General features: G+C 37.8%; 1 long non-coding RNA gene across 1 annotated transcript; it reads right to left on the reverse strand.

The window, feature by feature from the left end:
- Nucleotides 1-4,735: 4,735 nt before the first annotated feature.
- Nucleotides 4,736-8,243, reverse strand: LOC136278519 (uncharacterized). Its single transcript, XR_010716373.1, has 3 exons — nt 6,512-8,243; nt 5,592-5,931; nt 4,736-4,980 (listed from the first exon to the last, which is right to left on the reverse strand). It is a non-coding gene; the product is annotated as an uncharacterized lncRNA (long non-coding RNA).
- Between the last annotated feature and the right edge of the window lie 3,985 nt (nt 8,244-12,228).

Below are 12,228 nucleotides of genomic sequence, written 5' to 3' on the forward strand. Positions count from 1 at the left end.
TCAATTTTGTGATTTTTGTGCACAGAAAAGGAGTTCTTTAACTGCTCCAGTCCCAGTCCGACATTATCTGGTGTTTCGAGCGTGCATTCGGTTGCGTCGTCAGAATTTTATATGTTAGTCTTTTTTTGTTTTGTCGTCCTTTAGGAAGGTGTCGAAGGTAGTTTTCGTATGCAGTAATTCAGCTGTTGAAGTTCGCTTCATTGCTTTTTTTGTACTGCCTTAACAGCTGATGAAGATGCCTTGAAAGTAAGGAAGTTGTGTTTTAGTGTCGTAAAGCTCTTTAAAATCAGAGAAAGATAGGAAACTATTCGCATCACTTTCATCAAATGGCCCACGTTTTAACTCCCGTTACAGACCATGAACGATAGTAATACAGGTTTGTTACCGACACGTATAAGAGAGTTTATGCCATAGACGGTTGCGCCTTTAGCTGATCATGGAGGAGAAATTAGTTTCAAGTGAGATTTCTGACCAGATGTGGAGTATTTCTGAAGTAAGGCCTTTGCAGTTTTTATAGTTTTTAACAGCTCTTTGTTATTAAGGTTGGTACTAAAATTCGCTACGCCACTAGATTTTGTAATTCATAGTCAAACAAAAGTTTCCATTTTCCTTGATTGTCCGGATCTAGATATTTTTATATCCAACTTTATTTAAAGGCTTTGTTGAAAATTTTGATATCAATCATCCTCATAACCCTCCGTTCTCCGTAGTGCGTTGATCATTATGTTGTGCTTTACCTTGTCTCCCTTGCCATCCCATACAAAATTGAAGAACATATTATTTATTTCTGTTAGAGCGCTGTGGTTGGACGGCAGAGAGGACAGTATGTAAACCAGTTGAGAGGCCTAAGGCTTTCTAAAACTGTAATTTTTTCCTAATCAGTTCAAACCGGCGCAGTTCCCCGCAAGCTTAAGCTGTTTCTGATTTTGGTGATTTTTTCGTTGTAATTAGCTTCTATAGTGGTTTTGGGGTTGGTGGAGTCCATACGCCTAGAGCCTTAACCTTATCTTTTACCTATTTAAAATCTTTGTCGGTTCTGAGATGGGTTTCGTTTCGAACTATTCGAACGGATCCACAAAGCTTCAGTGTTCTTGCTATTTAATCGGAGACCAGCAATCTCGCTGAAAAAGTCCCTAATATTTGTAAGGAGGTTGTTAGAGAGGCGGGCGATCGATCTAAAATAAGGGTAGTATCATCCGCGTATTGACTGATTTTTTAACTTCTTTGTTGCGTTGTATTTTATATTGCCCTTAATGTTTTTATTTTGCCAGTATTGTTTTCGGCTAATATGTTTCCTACACAGAGAATAAAGAGATACGGAGAGAGAGGGCAGCCTTGCCTTACCCCCCTTTCAAGTGTTGGAAGAAGTTGCTAGACCCAACCGTTGTTAAGAATGGCAGCTTTTTCTGTTTTATGGTAAAAGAGCTTCCAGTTGATAGCAGATTGCCAAAAATTGTAACACTGTAAAGTTTTTTGGGAAGAAAAGACCATTCTAATAACCGTGTCGAAGGCCTTTTCAAAGTCGAGAAAAAAAGTAGAAGTCCTGGAATGAATCACAAATCGGGGTAAAGATAGCGTATGGGGTACTTCGGCTATTATCCACTTGTTAGTATTAATGCTCAGAATTTACCTCGTTTTTTTCTAAAATTCCAACCCGATCAAATGGAAAATCGGGGTAATATGTCATATGGGAACTTAGGGGATTAGCCCCTTTTGGTGGGACGAATTCTTAAAATTTCATACCTGTTTTTCTGGAATTCATTGACAAAAAAAAAAATGGAAAATCGGGTTAATGATTGGATTTGGCACCCTAGGATCAATTTCCACTTGAAGGAAGAATTCTCAGAATTTACCCTCCGGCTTTTCTAGAATCAACTAAGAACATAAACCTTCTTTTAAAATTTTTAATTTTTTTTCTATCTTTCATTATTTAACTAAGACTAGCGAGCCGCCACAAAGAAACACTTTTTTGTAGTTGTAAGCCTTCTCGTTATTTCGGACGCGTTTCGTCTCTAATTGAGAACTTCATTGGGGAATAACTTACAATTAAAGAGGAAGAATATATTTTATAGCATGTTGGTTTGTGCCTAAGTTTTGAATTTCTATGGACGTTAATAATAACTGAAAGCGGGTGTTATCAAAAAACTCCTAATCACAATTTAAGTTTATTGCGTATCGCTTTATTTTGGGGGGCTAACGATTAGCCGCCTAATCGTAGAATTTCACCGCTGAAAAAAGTCATTGGAAAATAGGGTTAAAGAGGGCACATGGGGAACTTAGGGTATTATCCAGTTGTTATCGTGAATTCTCAGAATGTACCCCGTTTTTTCTAGAATTTACTGGCAAAAAAACAAAATGGCAAAATCGGGTAAAGATAGGATATGCCAAGTTCAGTAGGATAAACATGATAAATTCCCATTGGTGGACGCATTTTTTCAGAATGTGCCCCTTTTTTCTATAATTCATCCAAAAAAAATGGAAAATCGGGGTAAAGTAGATTAGATGTGGCAGGTCAATAGAAGATATTCCACTTGGAGGATGAGTTACTAGAATTCACCCCGTTTTTCTATAATTCCTTGAAAAAAAATGGCAAAACCAGAGTAAAGATGGGCATAAGGGAACTACGGGAATTATCCGCTATTAGCATAAATTCAGAGTTTACCCCGTTTTTGTATAATTAATTCATTAAAAAAAAGGAAAATCAGGGAAGATTTGACAAGACAACGTACAGGTTGCATTCCACTTGCGGGATGAACTCTAAGAATTTACCCTTGTTCTCTAGAATTCACTAAAAAAAATGGAAAATCGGAGCAAAAGATGGCATTTGGGAAGTTGTAGCATGGATTCTCAGAGTTTACCCCTCTTTTTCTTGAATTAAGTCATTAAAAAAGGACAATCGGGGTCAAGATAAGATATGACAACTTAGGATATACTCCACTTACGCTATAAATTCTTATAACTTACCCCGTTTTTCTGGAATTCATTGAATAACAATAGAAGACCGGGTTGAAGATTGGATATGGAAACTTAAAATGTATTCCACTTACGGGACGAATTCTCAGAATTAACCCCCTTTTTCTGGAATTAATTTAAGAAAAAAAATGGAAAATTAGGGATGTCCGAGTTCTAATTTATTTCAGTTTAAAGAAGAATGGACACAATTTAGCCCGTTTTCAGAATTTCATTGAAAAATTAATTCGGCACGTTAGAATACATTCTTTTATGAGATGATTGTTTTTTTAGAATTCTCTGAAAATAACGGAAAATCGGGTAAAGATTACACATAACAAGTTGGGATATGTTTCACTTGTAGGATGAATTGTCCTTTTTTTACCCCATTGTGTACAGAATTCTTGGAAAAAAAGCAAAAAACCGGGACAAAGATTGAATGTGGACATGTTAGGATGTATTCCACTTAAAGGATGAATACTCAGATTTTACCCCATTTTTCCAGAATTTACTCAAGAAACGGAAAATCGGGGTGAAGATTGACTATGAAAGCTATGATGTATCCTACATGTGGGATTAATTGTAAGATTTAACCTTATTTGTCTCTAATAAACTATGAAAAAACGAAAAAAAAATGGAAAATAAGGGTAAAGATTTGATATGGCAAAATTGGAAACTCGGAGTGAAGGATGGCATATGGGAGCTAAGGGTATTATGAACTCTCAGAGTTTACCCTGTTTTTCTAGAACTAATTCATTAAAACAAAGAAAATTGGAGTAAAGATTTGACATGACAACTAAGGTTATATTCCACTTGCGTACTGAATTGTCAGAACTTATCCCGTTTTTCTAGAATTCATTGAACAAATGGAAAATCAGGGGTAAAGATTGAATATTGCAAGTTATGATATTAACCACTCGAATTGTCGCGATTTACCCCGTTTTTCTAAAGTTAATTGAACAAATCGGGGTAAAGATTGGATATAGAAAAGTTGTGATATTATCTACTTGTAGGATGAATTCACAACTAACCACGTGTTTCTAGAGTTGATTGAGAAAATGGAAAATTGGGGTGAAGATTGGATTGGTATGTTAAGATATATTCTACTCGCTGGATAAATTGTCAGAATTTGTTTCATTTTTTGAGAATTTCCACATTCAATGAAAGCTTACCCTCGGGTGAGGTCAATAATTTTAGCCGGTACACTGTAGAATCCCCTGCACAAAGCCTGGGGATTATTCGACAAATATCACTGAGTCTGAGGAGATTATTTTGCTGGAAAAGAGAATGTAGCCTTCCCTATAATATATCAGTTTATCAGTCTGCAAGTTTTGGTGTTATGTTTTACCACTGTGATGTTCTGATTGTTGAAAGGGTCTGCATATTCCTCACACCCTTGGAATTTAAGTCAGTTTAGCGTTAAAAATCTTTTCAGGCAATGAGAAATTTCCCCAGAAGTCTCTGTATACACAGATGCATGTGCATACATTGACGGCAAACTATTGATTTATCTTTGCGTTATAAGCAAAGTGAACATCTACGAAGAGGCCCACGGGTACTATTCACCGTAACAGAATAATTAAAGGGTTTAGTGCATGGTGTCTGTTTACTTGTGGAACCAATGGAGAACTTGACATGACATCAAGAGTCACTTAGTAGGGCGTAACAAAAGAAAATCTATGTAAGCAAAGGACAAGTTTTAAGTTTCTCTTCCAAATATTTAATGTCTTTCGATCACGTAAAAATAAAAAAGAAACAATATACATTAAATTTATAATACTGATAAATCACGTGTACGTTTTTAATTAATTGAATATTAGTATTAAAGTATAAAATAAACCTCTTGGCAATGTAAGATAACTGACTAAACTTATTAGTGAAATCTTACATTGTCAAGAGAGGCGTGAAAATGATAATTATTAACTATCACTTCTTTTCCTTGATCTTGATCTTGGTGGGGCACAACCGGGCCGCGTCTCGTTGGGCATTCGGCACGTACGTGGCCAAACCCTCGACACTTGTGACACCGAACTGGAATAAAAATATAAATGAGAAAATTACAGACAAGCACAATGTTGTTGCAGTCCAAATAAGAGGGAAGGGAAGTTTTCCAGAAAAATGTCCTGTAACTTTAACCTCTCTGAGTAGAGCCGGAAAAAACACAGAGTCCCAATTAAAAGTCCTGCCTCAGGTGAGCATCATCTGGCCTCACCTTAGACTCAAACGATAAAACCTTTTGGGTCAGGGTTAGACAAAAGGGAATCTTTTGGCACCAGACACACCAACAGTCGTGTATACATTTATTATTCGTCTTCATGAAATACCTGTACCAGAATTTTGACCGTTCCTACAATGCTTTCTCCTCCTATCTTTCACAAGATTTTGATGTAGCCATAGCTATCAAATTAAAACTGTAAGATTTGTCTCCTTCAACCAAAGTGTTTCCTCTAGATATTTGAGCGAGATAGATATGATTAAACACAACACTTCATCTACACATTCACTACAATCGTGTGCTGTGTGTAATCTTATCATTTACGGGTCACTTGGAAAGAAGCCCCAAGCGACTTGTTAGACATGCCACTGAAATGGGACCTTTTACAGTCAGTCAACATTTGCTTAATGCTTGGTTTTACACTTACCTCTTCTCTTATCTCTTCCTCTGTTAATTTCATCCCGGGTCCTTTCTTTTGCCGTTACGCCCACTCTTCCTCTCTCTAACTCCGCGCCTCTCATCTCTTGACGTCCTCTCTCTTTTTCTTCCTAACCTTTTTACCCTCTCCTGTTGCGCTTTCCATTCCCTTTCTCTTTTTCTTCGTTCTTCTCTCTTTCTTTGTTCTTCTCTCTTTCTTTGTTCTTCTCTCTTTATTTGTTCCTCTCTTTTCGTTTGCTCATCACCTTTTCTTTTTTCTTCTCTTCCTCTTTCCAGTTCCTCTTCCATAACTATTTCCCTTTCAAGCCAGTCCATGTTAATGACATGCTCTTCAAACATAAGAAATGTATCACTCAGTAATATCAATATACAACAACATTTTACGAAACTGTTTAGCCCTGGGCCTCTGTGGTTTAATCTTTCCTTCAAAACCCGTAAACATGACCGTTCAATGATGGCCTTTGTCAAAAATATCACCACCAATGTTCACACTAGAGATACAATAAAGCTCATCCTGGAATATGCACATGAACCATTAAAGAGAGTACCTCTTTCCGTGCCAATATTCTTTGATATGCATGACATCTAAGTCATCGATTATTAATTTTTAAGTAATGTTAAAAGTGACAAAACAGTAGTTTGATTGCTTCTCAGGGATGAAATGCACCAGTACTTCACTACACCAGAAACCCTCATCTGGAGTTGTGTGTAATTCATTACAGCCTTGTTCACTGCTTTTAATTCATGATAGGCGATAAACCTCCAAGCAATTTCAAGGACTCCCTTAGAACATTTAATTTAAAAGTGACGATTTCCTGTTGAGTTGTTAGGGTAGCCAGAATTCTGTTCTATTCTGAAAGTATAGGAAACCTTCTCAGGACAGCAGAGAAGAAAATTAGTTTATCTCACCACGTGATCCTCCATCTCGGGCCATGGTAGCCAACTCAGCAAAAATTGGTCAACAATTCTATTTTAAAGAGAACGAGAGAATATGGGTAGTTATCAGTTTGCTCGGCTCCCAGGCATATAAAGAAAAACATAAGAGGATGTATCAGAGTATTCACTTCGATATATAAAAGTCATGTATAATTTTTGTGTTTAGGGCCGATATATACGGTACGACTTAATCGCATGCGACAAGCTTAAGGTTACTTCCCTTCGCGGGTGTCCTTCGGGAAAAAATTCGTTCGCGCACCAGTTTCACTACAATCCTAGCAAACGATATATCAGAAGAAAGCTTCATAAATGCAGTTTGCAATAAAAATAGACTTCAAGCAACTTTTCTTTTAAGGAAGTGTCAGGATCCGGTAAGGCGTGAAACGACCGAAGGGTCTTCTATTTTTAAATTTATCGCGTATGGGATGCTGCAGCACGAACTAATTGGCTGCACAGTCCTATTCACAAGGCGTCAGTCAACAAAAGTGTAATAGGCTTTTTTGATATTCTAATTGGTTGTCTAGATATTGGCATCTAAAGTTGGAATAACTAAAAATGTGCAAGTCGTGTTGCGTAAATGGAAGCCACGGGATAAATATTTCAAATATCAAAACTTCCCAAGACACTTTTGTTTGACATTATTCCTAGGATGTTTTGACGAAATTTGACGAAAATCGGTCAAATCTGTATACCCCATAAATTCGCTCAAAGTGGTTGTACTCCTCCCAAAATCAAATGCGAGATTTTAGTTCATAAAGGTTCGCGAACAACCGCGTCACGCCAGGTGATTATCCGCTTGCCTCCTGAAACCGCAAACCAATAGGACAACGGAACCTCCTGGCGTCAATGACGATGATCAAGATTAACCAAGAAAAGTAACTCATTGCAGGCACGTTTCTTTTTTGCTTATCTCGATCGCTGAGTGGAGCGTTGAGGAGGACGACACATTAATGTGCAAAGTTGCGAAGGGCAAAGAAAAAACCCGCGGCAAAAATGGGAAAACCGCAAAATGTGCTGAGGAGCAAGACAACGAATCGACATACAGCTTTCAAAATTGCGATTCGAGGCAATTGTTAATGTCTTTGTAACAAGGCTGGTACTTGCGTAACGAAAAGGAAACCTCGTTTTAACATCATTTATGGCAAATTTTGGGGTAAAATTTCCGCACATTATGCATTCAGTTTTTGGATAGAGAAGACAATAACAAAAACAATAGATTGCCATTGGGAAAACAGATTTGCTTTACAATAGTATGGGGCTGTGCGGAAATTTTACCAATTTTAGTTTGACGGCGACTTCTTAGATCGAAATCTGGACGCCAACGTGGAGCTCTGCCATTACCAGTCGCTTTCACGAAATCAAATATATTTCCATAAACAAAGAGCTTTCCATGTGTGAATTTTGTCAAATGCGCGCTGTAAACAAAATATGGAAATAACATTAAAATCGAACCTCAACATGAGCGGTTGCCGCGAAAATTTCCCCAGGGTCCAAGATTATGACACCTTCCTGATTTATCAACTTTTTTTTTGAAAATGCGTTTTTCTTAATAACTCGGGTGCTTTTAAAGATTTCGGAATTTTTGTTAAAGGAAACGTTAGGTTGAAAGTTTGAATTCAGTTTAGTCTAGTAAAAGAAAAATCGATCTTTTCAGTCTCTGAAGGTGAGAAGTAACCTTAAGACAGGCTAGGACCAATTACACGCGCACGACATTTTATTTACTACCTGCAAAAATCGCGTACAATTTCAAATGCCATTTTGTCTGGCATTCGTCATAAAATGGTCCTCATGACGGCTATTTTAAAAAGTTGTGCTCGATTGTGTATTGTCGACATTTTGACGCAAGAAAACTTCGCCTTCCTCCCCTTCCCCTAGAAATCTGTGACAATATATTAAGTAATTTCTGTCGAATTCGGTTACGATTGTCGCAGCGTTTTAGAAAATGTTTTCAAAGCCTACGACATTTTTTGTGTCGCATGTGAAAGTCGTAAGCGATCGCGAGTTTTTGGTTTGATTCACACGACATAAGTCTGTAGTTGGCCTGTCGTAAGCTTGTCGCATGCGAGAAACTCTGACGTACAGTGTAAATAGGCCCTTAAGCATCCGGAGAAAGAGAATCCACAATCTGTGAAAAAGTGTTGGAACACAGTTCTCAAGATAGGACTAACCTCCCCCTCGTACCTTGCGGTGTTAGTGCGGTAAACTAACATGGAGTCTCACTTAGATTGTGTTAGGCAACATTGCAATGGGCAGGAAGCCGGAAGGATTCGAAGTGTTTCAAAGACTTTTGTCAGAGATTGTAGCCCATTAAATGAATGACTGTTTACCACTGATTCATTTCTTTCAAGGATCCTGCAAATCATCTGAAATATCATCAGCGAGGATACCCGAACAACGCTTATACTCGTGGAAATTCAAACGGCTAATGACAACAGCGGACAATGTAATAAACTGAAACTTAGATTGCCGTGCTTTCGTCGATCAAACTCTTTACCGTATTCAACAAAGGATGAGTTTTGAAAAGTTCGCGATTTAACTAGTCAGCTACAATATTATTTTTCTTATTTTAAGAATAAAAGTAATAACCTCTAGAACTAAATTGTTTTCGCAATAGTCGTTTTGTCATAAAAAAGTAGTAATACGATGTATCGTATTCCAGGCTGTTACAAAGTTCTCCATGGGAGAGATTTCCAGCTACAAAACCTTTAGGTTTCGTATAATGGGGTACGATCACCGTTGCGTGATCATAGAAGTTAAATAGAAAATGTTTCTTACCTGAAAAAAACAGGCGAGCAGAACAGCAGTTGTTCGGCGAAGTTGGTTTTAGATTATGGACCATACGTGATCGCGAGTGAGTTTTTCAGTTAGCAGAACAAAGAAGTACTATTTGTCGGCAAACGGCACAAAGACTTTTCTCACATCTGCGAATTGATCGCACTTGGCAAAGTTTTGCGGTCAAAATCTGTCCAGGAGACACTTTTCCAAATTGCACCCTAACTTTTCTATTTCGGAATTTATCCAGGAATTTGCTTAGTTTATTGGAAAATCGGCAAAAACATCAGAGATGCTGTAGGGCTTTGGTGTGGCAATGAAAAGAGGTTGGAAACTTTGTTGAGTAAAAAAAAGGAAGTGAAGTGACAAAGGGTCCCGGTATTCACAATCATCGAAAGAGTAACAGAAGACCGATGCAATCTCGGTTATTTTCCCATGCAAGAAAAAACTAATCAGCTCAAAAATTTCGGTTTAAAGTAAGCTTAATGTGCTAAAAGGAAATCAGAATTCCGAAGACGTATATTTTAAACCCCCTGACGACGAAAAATATTTGAAGTGGTTTTGATACCTCAACAGTCACTGAAACCAGAGTTTCTCTGATTAGGTTGTCTTGAATTTTGCCAGCTTTGATCGGATACTTTGCGTACAGGAGTGTATCGCACAATCCTGGAATTTCGCCTTGGGTTACAGGAAACCCTTTTCAGCAAAAGTGTCGGCATTTAGCTAATTTGTTTTTCGTTCAAAAGATATAAATCCTAACGCTATGTCACTCAAGGAAAAGTGGGTCGCAGAATTTGAATTATGATAACTCTTACTTGAAAGCGAAACTGAAAATTCCCCAAGATAGAACCTTTGCCCAAGTGCGACCTATGCCTTTTAAGCGGCAGTCACCCTTTATAAAACGGTCAACTGTCGAATTAAGTTTTGATTTCCTCTAATTATTCTTTGTGTTACCTTTATCAAGTGGTCACCGCGGTCAACCTTGAAGGGGTCATAAGGGCTTTTTTCTTTTGTCTTGACCTAAGCAGTCAACCTTAAATAATCGGCCATACAGTCATTCCGACCGCTAATACAGGTTTAATCGGAAAAGTTTCAACATTGTAGGTAAAGATGTCGACAATTGACCGCTTGCCCCACGTTTGCCTTCTCGCTTTATTCAACATTCTTTCAACTTCGGATCTTGTAAATGTGTCTTTAACATGCAGAACATTTTACAAAATTTTGGTTTCTACTAAAAGGCCATTTACGCTTCTTGACTTCCGATGTTTCGAGAGGAGGATGACCTACATTCCTAACAAAGGCATATGGTCTAACATCACCCACGTGAAATTTCTCAGCCTTAGATTCTGTGTCAAAGTAAGTAACTTTGCACCGTTGAAGGATATGGTCCGACTGATAAGCCTGGACATTTATTGTACGAATATAAGTGGAGAAGAACTCTGCGAATTCATTCCGATGGGACTGATCGGTATTAACCTTGGTTATTGCGAGCGACTGACATCCTCCAAACTACTCCAGGAATTTTTGCACCAGAGATGCAGTCTGGAAATGGTGGGACTTTCTGCCCTTAATCAAGCTGTTAACGATGAGGTTAGTACCAAACGGGAGTTTTGGAGCTTAGCCTATTATTGCGTTCGTTTGCGGTTGCCTGTGGTCTGAACGCTTTCCAATAATCTTTGATTACTTCTAATATATCTTGTTACTAAGATATAACAAGCTTGGAACACTGCCCATAGAAAAATATATAATTCTACCGAAAAAAGTTTTTGCCACACTGTGAATATTATCGGTAAAAAGAAAAATGTTTTGCATCATGGAAGTTTAATGTAAATAGCTTATCTGTTAAAATATATTAAAGTTCAAGTGGACAAACAGACTTGGTTTGATGCTACTCTGGTTTACAGATTTAATGAATGTAACCGAAGACGTTAGAATCCATAAACCCAACGTTTCGACACTCCTGTCTAGTGCCTTCATCAAAGGTGATCTAAACGATGCAACAAGAGGTCGTTTTATATGATCACTAATTAGCGGCCTTTTTTTCTGATGAAGTGTAAATAGCCGTCAGGAAGCAAACCGCCATCGTCAGGATCCTTGGGTTTGGCGAAAATATGCCCCAAAGTCTGAAAAGGTTTTTGAGCAACTTTAACGTTGTGGCTATTCAAACTAGACAGGAGTGTCGAAACGTTAGGTCTATGAATTGTAACTTCTTCGGTTACACTCATTAAATCTGTAAACCAGAGTAGCATCAAACCATATGTTAGCTTATCTGTTATTATATAAGTTATATAAATTTTACGGACATTGAAGCTGTCACGCAACAGACCCGAGACCACAGTCGAAACAGTTGCAGCATATAAAAATCGCTCTACTTGCTAGCAATAAAACAAGGAAATTCCACGGGAAATTAATTCACGCTAGACTTAAATATCCTTATTTATAACAGCAAAAGCGCGGATATCAACAACGCGAACGCCACAAATGCAGTAAAGCAGACGTTAAAATTTGTCAATTTCAGGCATGAATATGAATGAAATGAAAAGTAATTTGAATTTGGGGCATCTAACGCTCTCTCATAATCTTTGATTACTTCTATTATATCTTGTTTATTTTTGTTTCTTTTGTCTCTCGATCAGGCCACCTTATTCGCCATGAAATATAGCATAGAACATCACATCTTCCCCTCCCTCCTCCCCTTATTAACGTCTGGTCACAAGGTGACACCATCTTGAGATAATTCGAATCTCGAATTTATAAACTATCTTGGCCCTGCCTTTTGATTGCGTTGTCTGTCTTTTTTTTAGGTGTTGGAATCACTTTCATGTCACGATTTGAAATATTTGGATATCAGTGACTGTAACAATGTTACATCTGTACAAGTGGCAAAGCTCCTCGCTCGACAACCCAACGTCGAAGAG

The sequence above is a fragment of the Pocillopora verrucosa genome, unplaced genomic scaffold (genome assembly GCF_036669915.1).
Source record: "Pocillopora verrucosa isolate sample1 unplaced genomic scaffold, ASM3666991v2 scaffold_124, whole genome shotgun sequence".
Classification (NCBI taxonomy): Eukaryota; Metazoa; Cnidaria; class Anthozoa; order Scleractinia; family Pocilloporidae; genus Pocillopora; species Pocillopora verrucosa.